This window comes from Spermophilus citellus, assembly GCF_964194105.1.
Source record: "Spermophilus citellus genome assembly, chromosome: 13".
Lineage (NCBI taxonomy): Eukaryota > Metazoa > Chordata > Mammalia > Rodentia > Sciuridae > Spermophilus > Spermophilus citellus.
This window is the reverse complement of record NC_138193.1, coordinates 96,782,668-96,795,103: the sequence shown is the minus strand read 5'-3', so window position 1 is coordinate 96,795,103 and position 12,436 is coordinate 96,782,668. Positions and strand designations below refer to the sequence as shown.

The following is a 12,436-nucleotide window of genomic DNA, read 5'->3' as shown; positions in this document are numbered from 1 at the left end:
AAAAACGAAATAACAAGTAAATCATATACAACATACCTGTTTCTCTCAGTTAACTATAATGCAGAAAGTTCTGTCCTACTTCTGATATATTTTAAAATATAATAATTTCAACAAATTCCCTCCCCAAAAAAGACCTCGATAAAATTCGACACCCAACATAAACACAAACCAGGAAGAGAGAAAACTTCCTTAAATTGACAAACGACATCTACCAGAAACCTTCAGAAAACATGCTATCAAATAGTGAAACACTGGAAGTTTTCCCATTCAGGAATACAATTAAAATGCCCATTATCATCCTTGCTATTCAACGTTTATACTGGAAGGCCCAGGCAATGCAATATTGAGGAGGGAAAAAAACAACAGGTATACAATTAAGTCTTCTAGTCAAAGTAGTCAGTAAGTAGATACTTTGATGTATCCTCTCTGCTCAAATACATAGTAATAGAAAAAAAATTACATAAAAATCAAAAGACATAAGGTTCAAAAACAAGAAAAGCTTTCACTTGGATCAGAAACAGAACAGATACACGAAGTTGTGAATAGGATGAATCTGTAAGCTTGGGGGACTGAAGAACAGACCAGGCACATACAGTATACAGAGCCATCATGGCACAAAGCAGGGGAGAGTGGAGAACAGGAGACATCTGAGCCAGACTCACTACTGAAAGCCAGGGATGAGGCTAAAGCTGAAAGGAAGCTAAAAAATCTGCTGCAAGTCACTGCCTAGAAATGGCAGTTTAGATAATGTTCTATGCTTAGGAAAGTAATAGGGTAGAAACCCAGATTCATGGCCAAGAAACTGAATCAAAAACAATCTATGAGTGGATCTAAAATAACCCAGTTACCTCCAAGGGGAAAACCTTTGACCCAACATTATCATATCTGTTCTAGACTGGGATCTCAAAGGCCAGCTCAACGTTCTGAAATACTACCACGCAGAGAAGAATGAGCACAGAGATTGGAAACAAAATCAAAAGCACTCAAGCTCACGATGAGTCTGTGAATCAAAACTTCAAAACACATTAAGAAATAGAATGCAGGGCTGGGGATGTGGCTCAAGCGGTAGCGCGCTCGCCTGGCATGCGTGCGGCCCGGGTTCGATCCTCTGCACCACATACCAACAAAGATGTTGTGTCCGCCGAAAACTAAAAAATAAATATTAAAAATTCTCTCTCTCTCTCTCTCTCTCTCTCTCACTCTCTCTTTGAAAAAAAAAAAAAAAAAAAGAAATAGAATGCAGGGGCTGGGGATGTGGCTCAAGCGGTAGCGCGCTCGCCTGGCATGCGTGCGGCCTGGGTTCGATCCTCAGCACCACATACAAACAAAGATGTTGTGTCCGCCGATAACTAAAAAAAAAATAAATATTAAAAAAAAAAAAAAAGAAATAGAATGATAAGAAAAACAACAGTACCAGAAATTTAATATGACTTCATTATGAATGAAGCTTAACTTTACAGAACAGCCTGACGAAGGCTTATTTTATAGTCAATTTAGGGTACCTGGACATAAACGTTTTACATTATTGGGAATGCAAAATGCTACTGTCATTTTGAAAGCCAGTTCACAAGTTTTCTACACAGCTAAACATACTCTTACCATATGATCTAGCATCATTCAAAGTATTTACTCAGGCAAGTTAATAATTTGTGTCCACACCAAAACCTTCACACAGATGTTTATAGTAGTTGTATTCAGAATTGCCAAAAACTGGAAGCAACCAAAATGTCCTTCAGTAGGTGAATGAACAAACTGGTACTTTCATACAATGGCGTATTATTCAGTGCTAAAAAGAAATGAGGTAAACAGATATAGAAGAACCTTCAGTGAACATTACTAAGTGAAAGAAGACAATCTAAGAAAGCTACATACTTATGTGACATTCTGGAAAAGGTAAAACTATACAGATAGTAAAACAATCAGAGGTTGCCAGGGGCTTAGGGTGGGACAGAAAAGAAATGGAACAGGAGGGGCTGGGGTTGTGGCTCAGCTGTAGAGTACTTGCCTAGGATGGGTTCAATCCTCAACACCACATGAAAATAAATAAATTAAATAAAGGTATTTTATGTAACTATAACTAAAAATAAATTTGAAAAAGAAAGAAAGAAATGAACAGGAGGATATTCAAGCAGTAAAATTATTCTTTATGATTCTATAATCACAGTATACATAATGTCATGTAATGATATTAATGATATATGCCATTATGCATTTGTCAAAATCCAGGGAACTGTATAACATGAAGAGTGAAGTAATATGAAGTTCATACATACAAGTTCTAATATGAACTCTAATACATCAGTTAATAATAAATGTATCAATAATGTTCATCAACTGTAACAAATGTACCACACTAACACAAAATGCAGACAACAGGGGAAACTGTACAGGAAAGAGATGGTACACAGGAACCCTTTGCATTATCCAGCCATTTTAGTTAAAGTTGTATTGATCTATTTTTATTCAGTTATGTACACTGTTTTAAAAACACCACTACTGGGTATGATGGTGCATGCCTGATATCCCACAGTTTGGGAGGCTGTGGATCCTAAGTTTGAGGCCAGCCTCAGCAATTTAATGAGACCCTAAGCAACTTAGTGAGACCCTGTATCAAAACAAAAAAAAGGGGCTGGGGATGTGGCTCAAGTGGTAGCGCGCTCACCTGGCATGCATGCGGCCCGGGTTGGATTCTCAGCACCACATACAAAGATGTTGTGTCCTCCAATAACTAAAAAATAAATATTAAAAATATTCTCTCTCTCCCTCTCTCACTCTCAAAAAAAAAATAAATAAAAATAAAAGTCTGGGGAAATGGCCCAGTGGTAAAGTGCCCCCAGTTCAATCCCCCAGTCCATATATATGTACATATATATATGTATGTATGTATGTATGTATATATACACACACATATAATTATATTTATAAATATATATTTATATATTTTATACGTAAAATGGTCAGTTATATATGTATATGTGTGTATGTATGTATGTGTGTATGTGTGTGTGTGTGTATATGTGTATATATCCGGAGATGAAATCTCTGTGCTCTTTCTTCTCTGTGTGGTGGAATGTGTGTGTGTGTGTGTGTGTGTGTGTGTGTGTTACACACATTCCACCACACAGAGAAGAACGAGCACAGAGATTTCATCTCCGGGAATACACAAAAGAATTAAAAATACAAACTTTAACAAACAACATATATATCTTCATAGCATTATTCAAAATTGCCAAAAAGTAAAAATAACCCAAATGTCAATCAACGGATTAATGAATAAATAAAATGTACAAGTACACACACACACACAATGGAATATCATTCAGCCCTAAAAAAGAAATTTTGCTGAGCACAGCAGCACACTCTTGCAGTCCCAGCTCTTAGGAGGCTGAGGTTAAAAAAAAAAAAAAATCGCTTGAGCTCAGTAGTTTGCAGCTAGCCTGAGCAATACAGCAAGCCCCCATCTCAAAAAATTAAAAAAGGGAAATTTTGACATAATATGGATGAAGAAGACATTTTGCTAAGTGAAATAAACCAGATACAAAGGACAAATATTTAGGATTCCACTTAAATGAGGTCCCTAGTACATTCGGATTCATATAGACTGAAAGTAGAACAACAGTTGCCAGGGAATGATGATAGGGGAAGATTTGGGAGTTATTCTTTTGGGGGTAATGAGAAAGTTCTGAAAAATGAATGATGGTTTGGTCGCTAACAATGTGAATGTACTCAATGGTCATAGATATGTACACTTAAAAATGGCAGAAGTGGCCAGGTGTGTTAGCAGGTACCTACAATCCCAGCCACTCAAAAGGCAGAGGCATGAGGATCACAAGTTCAAGGCCAGCTTGTGCAACTTAGTAAGACCCTGTCTCAAAAATAAAATAAAAGGGCTGGAGGTGTAGCTCAGTGGTGGAGTATCTGCCAAGCATGTGGGAAGCCCTGGGTTCAACCCCTAGCACAAAAGAAAAAGAAAAGAAAAAAAATAGTACATTTTATGCTATGTATATTTTACCAAAATTATTTAAAAAGTGCTAGAAAACTAGTTATATGTGTATGCACACAAACACTCGCACACACACTGCAAATTCCATATGGACAGCAAAACTTCTTTTAAACTTTTGGGGAAAAAATTGAGGAATATATAATTCATACCCTGAGGTAAAGAAATTTTTCTTGACCCCCCCCAACACAAAGACAAGCCACTTGAGGAAATTTTTCATAAATATAACATTAAAACTTAAAACTTATTTATAACTAAAGACATTCTCTTTTTTTTTAATTACCACTTGGTCGTGGTATATAATCCTTTTTATTTGATTTATATTTTTTTTAAGAGAGAGAGAGAATTTTAATATTTATTTTTTAGTTTTCGGCGGACACAACATCTTTGTTTGTATGTGGTGCTGAGGATTGAACCTGGGCTGCATGCATGCCAGGCAAGCACGCTACCACTTGAGCCACATCCCCAGCCCTTCTAAAGACATTCTTTTTTTTTTTTTTAAAGAGAGAGTGAGAGAGGAGAGAGAGAGAGAGAGAGAGAGAGAGAGAGAGAGAGAATTTTTTTTTTAATATTTATTTTTTAGTTTTTGGCGGACACAACATCTTTGTTGGTATGTGGTGCTGAGGATCGAACCCAGGCCGCACGCATGCCAGGCGAGCGCGCTACCACTTGAGCCACATCCCCAGCCCGAGAGAGAGAATTTTTAATATTTATTTTTTAGTTCTCGGCAGACACAACATCTTTGTTGGTATGTGGTGCTGAGGATCGAACCCGGGCTGCAAGCATGCCAAGCGAGCGCCTACCGCTTGAGCCACATCCCAGCCCCTAAAGACATTCTTAACAAAAGGAATGGAAAGTCTCAAACTGATAAGATGCATTTGGAACACAAAAATCCATCATAGAATTAGTAGCCAAAGAAACAACTATTCTTCAGAAGTTAAAAGATGCAGAAACTGTGATTTAAGTCTACAAGTGAATATGCTCTGCAGTTAAAAACGGACCATATCTATAAGTAGCAACAAGGTTAAATCACCATCAATTATAATTCAAAAATGTGCACCCCTGTGATCCAGCAATTCCACTTTTCATCCACTGGACAATGGCCATTAATAAGGAGAGGACTGATAACTACAATATAGGACAACATATACTAACATAAGAGATTGTTAAGAAGACTCAGATCCCTATGTTCAACACAAAAATATCTCAACAAAAAAATCTTTTAGGAAAAAGAGTTGCAAAATGAGGTGGACAGTATGATGTCATTCATATAGATAATGTTTTCATATTATCTATATACTCATGAAAATGCATGGAGAAAGATCTGGAGGAAGTACAATAAACTGCCAATTACAGTTCCTATAGAAGACTAAGTAGATCAAGGGGGCTTTTACTCTGTCTGTACCATTCACAAGCAAGGGTGCATCCTGAGCCACTTGAAGAATCACAGCACACAACCACACAGACAGTGATGTAACTCTAGGAGCCACCAGACACAGGGACTCCAATTCAAATGGCATCCCTAAGGCTGGGCAATACACAGCCTGCACAACTACACATCACAGATCTAATATTTGTATAGTAAGAAATATATAAAATGGGAGGCTGACTGCAAACTAGCATGAGGAACTTTCTATACTTTGACTAGAATAGTGGTTACAAAGTACATATACTTTTCAAAACATTCAACTCTAAACATGAAGTCTACATTTTATCATATGTATACTGTACATCAAAAAAGTTCATTTTAAAATAAATACAAATTGCCAGGCACAGTGGCACATGCCTGTGATCCCAGCAACTTGGAAGTCTGAAGACAGAGAATTGTAAATTTGAGACCCGCTTGGACAATTTAGTGACACCCTATGTCAAAAAAAAAAAAAAAAAAAATATGTATATATATATATATATATATATATATATATATATACATATATTTTTTTTAAAGGGTTGGAGATGTACATTAGTGGTAGAGTGCTCCTGGGTTCTATTCCCAGTACCAAAATAATAAAATTAAATAAATATAAATTAAATATTTAAATAAAATACTGGAAGAGCCAGTATTTTATTTAGATATTTATGCTTAAGGAAAGCATTGTATAACATAGGCACCCCAAAGCAAGAACTAGTACACACATGCTGGTACCCTGAATTACACAGTACTAAAATGAAAATTAACTTACTACTTCAAGGCTTACCACACAATGCCAAGTTTCCATAAATAGTACCTCTATTTTTTGCACAAGGAAACTGAGGCCCTGAGAAATTAATAAAAAGACATAAACAGGGCTGGAGATGTGGCTCAAGCGGTAGCGCGCTCGCCTGGCATGTGTGCGGCCCGGGTTCGATCCTCAGCACCACATACAAACAAAGATATTGTGTCCGCCAATAACTAAAAAAAATAAATATTAAAAAATTCTCTCTCTCTCTCTCTCTCTCTCTCTCAAAAAAAATTTTTAAAAATTAAAAAAAAAAAAGACAAACAGCAAGTTGAAATTTTAGGTTCTAAGTCTAATTTCCTAACTGTAAGTGGAAAAGTTGTCTCTCAGGCCAAATTTAGTGGAACCTAAAAATCTTGTCAGCACTATCTTGACTACACAACCCCCTTCAAAGGCAATTCCACTTAAGTCTGATAAAAATCCTCAGAGAACTCATAAAAGGTCAAGTTTTAATTTGGCAGACAAAGTAACCCAACAGGCACTGCAACCCAGGGAACCAAAATAGCAGCTTGGAGCTGGAGAGTCCAATCAAGGCAGAGGACAGGTAAAATTCTGGCCTTGATTTCAGAGCAAGAACACTTTTTTTTTTTTTTTCCTAAGGATCTGACATCCAAATCCAAGAATCGGGATAAAAATGACAAAGTATTCTAGGCAAAAGCGCTCTCTTTCCTCCTCAAAGGACAAAAAAAAAAAAAAAGCCAATGCTAGAAGGATCAGAATAGGATGATCTCAGCAACTATCCCAGGAGCAAGCTTCTCACAGCCAACCTACAAGGAACAAAGTGGTAGCATGGTCACAGGGATGATTCCATCGCCTTTGCCATTACTGTAACATGCCCAGCTCTAAGAACCTACCTTACCTCACAAGGCAAAAGACAAGAGTGTGCGCTTGAGACCATGGTAAGTCCATCAACCATTCCTAACACTAGAATAATTGTTACTGCTCTGTATAAAATGTAGGGAAATCTTGCTTCGTTCATTCATTCACGGCAATGGGCATTTATTGCGCAACTGTTGTGCGCCAGGCCACATTCTGAGGATTTAGCAGCGAACAGTAATGGATCTTAATTCCAGTTGGGAAGGAAGGGAACTTCCTTTCTTTCCAAATTTATTTTCTCCCTCTCCTTTAAATGTCACCCAGAAGAGCCTTCAAAACTTTCCCAAATTCCTCCCACAAGCTTTTCTTGACCTTCCTACTTTATCCCAAAACCAAGCAATTTACAGATCCAATTTTCCAATACTGAGAAAATACGAAAGAGACCTAAAGTGAGTAAGTCATGAAACATAAAATTCAATGCTACTTGGTTATTTTACATGCATACCTTCCCGGCTAAATTGTTAACACCTCGACAGCAAATTATGGTTGTGTTTTATACTATTTCGTGGCCCAGTGCTGATCACGGTTTTCTACGCACAGTAGCGAATCAATAAACGTTTGCTAAGAATGCTAAAAGGTCTCCCTAATCCCAAGGCCTGGCACTGGAATTTAATAGCGAGCATTCGTTAGCTGCATCCTTCCTCCTCTCAGGACACTTTCCAGGTTGGCTATTAGGCGCCTCGGGAAACAGCGTTTGGGGAATAAATTCCTTTCTCTCTGCCAGGGCCTGCCTGCCTCACCTGCCCTCTGCCAGGACCTGCCTCATTCGCCCCCTTCCACACCTAACGCACAGCCTCCTCCTAGCGAGTCTGGCTCAGCAGCATCTGCCCGGCGTCCGCACCCGGCTCCGCCGCCGGGAGCCCACGGCGCGCTTGGGACCCGAGAGACCCCTCCCCAGGGGGGACTCTGTGCCCCGCCGCGCGGCCGGGACTCCGCAGCATCCCCTCGGCTCGCCCCTCCTGGGCCGAGCGCTCCGCGCGCGATGCAGCGGCCCCGGCTCCCAGCGCGCCGTCCCCGCCTCCTCCGCCCCGCACCCAGCAGGCTCCCGCGGTCCGGACGCTGCGCGGGTTCCCTTCCCGTTCTTCGCGGGCGCGAGGCTCCAACCCCGCTCTCCGCTCCCGCAAGCCGCGGCGGCCGCCACGGACTCCGTACCTGGCTCGCTTCCCGGCGAGAGCTGGGGGCGTGGGGAAGGTCTCCAGTGGCCGCAGCCTCCTCCGCCTCGTTCGGCCCGGCCCCCTCAACTGAGGCGGCTGCGGCGCCCGCTCAGGCCCCGGAGCCGCCCCCGCGACGAACGTTCCCAGCGCCCGGCTCGCGCCGTTCCCCGCCCGGCACGCGCAGCGAGCCCGCCCCCGGCGCGAGGGCGCGAGGGCGCGAGGGCGGAGGGCAGGGGGGGTGCGGGCGCGCGCCGCCAGCGCGAGCGCGCGGTCGGGGCGGGGCTTCCGCCGCGCCGGGGAGGGGGCGGGGAGGTGGGCCGCGTTCCCCTCGAGCCCCGCCCCCGCCACCAAGCGAGACCCGCCCCCGGCTCTCCAGCGGGTGTGGGGCGCAGACTGACCTTGCCCCCTCCTGGCCTCTGCAGGTCTGGCGGCGGCGGAGTGGCGCTTCAACTCCACAGGTATCTGCCCCGCCAGGTGAATGCTCTGCTTGATGTGACTACAAGGTAAAGAATGCAAAGAACCATCCCCGTGAATCATTCCTCCGCCCCTCTCTGGGTAATCCTGTCCCGGTGACTTTCCAAATTAACTCAGCAAGCTTACTGAACACCGACTCTGCGCCTAGTGCTGCACCAGGTGCCGTGTGGGTACAAGGTCATGGTCACGGCCCCTGATCTAAGGAGCGCATAACTTAGAGGGAAAAGCAGTCGTGTATAAACAACCAGGTCTAGTGACCCGTGCAAAGGCAAGCCACAGTCAGATGCTGTGCTAGGATGAGGAAGAGATTACTTCCGCTTGACGTGCAGAGGCGTTCCTGGAAGAGGGGCATTTATGTTCAGCCTAGAAGAAAAAAAAAAAAGAAGTCCTAGGAAAAAGCCAGGAGGGCATTAAGTCTCTGTAAAGAACTTGAGCAAAGAAGCACAGGTGACCACGATTTACCAGCTCAGCACCTTTTTAATATTGTGTGTGTGTGTGTGTGTGTGTGTGTGTGTGTGTTCCTTTCCAAACTGTGTGAAATATAGGAGAAGGTGCCAAATTAGGAACAGTCAAACCTTTTTAATGGCCCAAGTGATCATTTTTCTCAACATTTTTTAAGACTCAAAATGGCAACGTCCTAAAGAGTTATTGGTACATCAGTGAGTGAAATGTGGCTGAGCAACCCCAGGTCAATGCGCTTTGAGTTGAGTGGTTTTTACTGCTTTTTGGCACCTTATTTGTAAGGCAGGTCGAGCCACCTCCTGCTGCGGTCTGCCTGCCCGCCTTTAGAACACCCTCTTCCTTCTCCTCTCATCTGCCTATTTTTAAACTCCTATAATGAAGAAAATGCTTATAACCAACTTTAAGTAAGAGTAAACAGTTTCTTCAAAAAAAGAGTATCACCTTTCACACATGGCTTGTGCAAATATTTTGCATACCAGAGAAGACTAAGATACTAAGATACTCAGAATAGAGGTACTAGACATCTAGTTTATTTTTTTAATATTTTTTAGTTGTCAATGGACATTTTATTTATTTATATATGGTGCTGAGACTCGAACCCAGTGTCTCACACATGCTAGCCACTGAGCTACAACCCTAGCCTCTAGTTTATTCTTTGACCCCTTATTGAGCATCCATTACAGAAAAGGCATTGAAAGGGTAACTCACTGATTCTCTTTTTTTTTTTTTTGAGAATTTTAATATTTATTTTTTAGTTATAGGCGGTCACAACATCTTTGTTTGTATGTGTTGCTGAGGATCCAACCCGGGCCGCACGCATGCCAGGCGAGCGCACTACCGCTTGAGCCACATCCCCAGCCCACTGATTCTCTTCTTTAAGAGAAAGGTGTAAGAGATACAAAATGAATATGTAGAGGCTGGAGTTGTGACTCAGCGGTAGAGCACTCGCCTCCTACGTGTGAGACCCTGGGTCCGATCCTCAGCACCACATAAAAAAATAAATAAGTGAAATAAAGGTATTGTGTCCAACTACAACTAAAAATTAAATAATATTTAAAAAATAAATAAACAAATATGTACATATTGCTTGATGTGTTTGCCCAATTGATAGAAACCAAGGTTTCAGTATGTGAGCTAGACTCATAACTCAATTTTGGAATTAACTACTTCAGGTGCACTTGTCCTCACATCTTTCCATCTCTGTTCTGTGTTTTCATTACCTCCACGTCCTCAGAAAACCTTTCAAACATCTTTCACTAATTCTCTCCCTAAGATTCCAAAATTATTGACTTCTCTTGTTTACCTGTTCTTTTTCCTACCTCATCTATATATGTTCAAGCTCTTCCAGTCCTGGGATAGGGGCAGAAGGAAGAAGTTTCCACCATGATTACTATTCCCTCTGTATTTTTCTTCACAAATGTCTTGAAAGCCATCTGAAGTCATTACCTCCTCAGAGGCTTCTCACTCTTCAGTCTGTGGCTCTGCTCCACCACTCCACTGCCTATTCTTAGTCATTAATGCTTCTTTTGATCCTAAATGCTATGGCCCAGTTAAGTCTTCATTTTACTAGAACTTCCAGTGGCACTTGACTATACAAGTGTGCTACTCTTTTTGAAACATGGCTCCATGACATGATCCCTCTTTTAACCCCTTTAGCCACTCAGTTTCCAAAATTCTGTCCTCAGCTCATCACACCCCACACCTTCTCCCTGAGCCATTTCACATACTCCATATCTTCATCTATCACCCATGGCTGCTACTCCAAATTGCATTATCACTAACTTAGGCCACTCCTCTGGGTTCCTCATGCACAAAAGCCTACCAGAATATCCTAGAGACCTCAAGCTCTGCATTTCAAAAAGTGTATGGCACTACTGTCCATCCAGTTGCCCATTCAAACACCTCGAATTATCCTTTATTCCTCGTTTCTCCTTGCTGCTTCCAATAATCAAAGTCCTTTTCTTTTGTTGTTGTTATTGTTTTGTTTGTTTGTTTGTTTGTTTGTTTTTATACCAGGGATTGAACCCAAGGGCACTTAACCACTAAGCCACATCCCCAACCCTTTTTATGTTTTATTTTGAGACAGGGTCTTGCTAAGTTGCTTTTAGCCTTACTAAGTTGCTAATGCTGGCTTCAAACTTCTAATGCTCCTGCCTCAGCCTCCCAGGTAACTGGAATTATAGGCATGCACCACTGCACCCAGCTACAAAGTCCTCTGGATTCTACTTCATTAATACTTCTAGAACCTGTCCCTCTTAGCTCTTCTCAGCTAGGCTAGAGCAAGAGCCTTTATCTGCTTCCCTACCATACCTGTATCTCCAGTTCCTTCTAATCTATGTTCCATATGCGGGTTGTAGAAAACTTTCCAAATGTACCACACATGGTGTCACTGCACAGCGTGGCACACAGACCCTCCATTAATCTAGCCCTTGCCTATCTATCCATTCCATCTTGTGTTGCTGTCTCCACACACACATCACCCAAATTCCTGGAATGTTTCTGCTTTCCCTTACCTCCATACCTTTGTGCTTGTTTTGCTTTCTATTTGGAATTTCATTTGAATATAAGCAAAGGGTGTGCAATGTAAGTGTAGTTGAAGTTCCATGTATTTTTTTCTCTTTCCATATGTTTTATTGGTGCAATGTAGTCATACATAATAATGGGATTTGTTGTTACATATTCATACATACATACAGCTTAACTATAATTTGGCCAACATAACCCCCTAGCACTTCCCGCCTCCCTGCATACTCCTGCCCCCTGGTTCCTTTCCTTCAGTGATCTCCCTTCTATTTTCATAAATCCTCTCTCCTTCTTTTCCTTTTTCCTCTACAGTTTCCATATATGAGAGAAAACATACAACTCTTTTTTTTTTTAAAGAGAGAGAGAGAGAGAGAATTTTAATATTTATTTTTTAGTTTTCGGCGGACACAACATCTTTGTTGGTATGTGGTGCCGAGGATCGAACCCGGGCTGCACGCATGCCAGGCAAGCGCGCTACCGCTTGAGCCACATCCCCAACCCCAACATACAACTCTTGACCTTCTGAATTTGGCTTCTTCCACTTAACATAATGTTCTTAGTTCCATCCATTTTTCTACAAATGACATAATTTCATTTTTCTTTATGGTTGAATAAAACTCCATTGTGTACATATAACATATTTTCTTTATCCATTCATCTGTTGATGGACACCTAGGCTAATTTACAATCCCACCAACAATATAAAAGTGTTCCTTTTTCTTCACGTC

At 41.5% G+C, this 12,436-nt stretch overlaps 1 protein-coding gene across 12 annotated transcripts in view; it reads right to left on the bottom strand.

The window, feature by feature from the left end:
* DTNB (dystrobrevin beta) overlaps nt 1-8,778 on the bottom strand; it is a 233,382-nt gene extending 224,604 nt beyond the window's left edge. For 9 of the 12 annotated variants that reach the window (XM_081265088.1, XM_081265091.1, XM_081265085.1 and 6 more), the window contains exon 1: nt 8,248-8,380. The gene's annotated coding sequence lies outside the window, so the exon portion shown is untranslated. Of the gene's footprint in view, nt 1-8,247; nt 8,453-8,647 lie in introns of those variants that run through there. The other 3 variants (XM_081265087.1, XM_081265086.1, XM_081265084.1) reach the window with 2 other exon arrangements.
* Nucleotides 8,779-12,436: the final 3,658 nt, after the last annotated feature.